Here is a 258-nt window from a genome sequence, read left to right on the forward strand (position 1 = left end):
ATCATAATAATAATAATAATAATAATAATAATAATAATAATAATAATAATAATAATAATAATAATAATAATAATAATAATAATAATAATAATAATAATAATAATAAAAATAATAATAATAACAACAACAACAACAATGCAACATACAAATTCAATAGTAAGAAATATTGGGGGAACACAATATACAATATCATAGCCGTTTTGGTTTATTGCCGTTTTGGTTTTTTGCCGTTTTGTCCAGAAACCAGTTTTCTATCTT

This window comes from Anneissia japonica, unplaced genomic scaffold (genome assembly GCF_011630105.1).
Source record: "Anneissia japonica isolate Jap-2015-1 unplaced genomic scaffold, ASM1163010v1 scaffold288039_len1115542_cov189, whole genome shotgun sequence".
NCBI lineage: Eukaryota > Metazoa > Echinodermata > Crinoidea > Comatulida > Comatulidae > Anneissia > Anneissia japonica.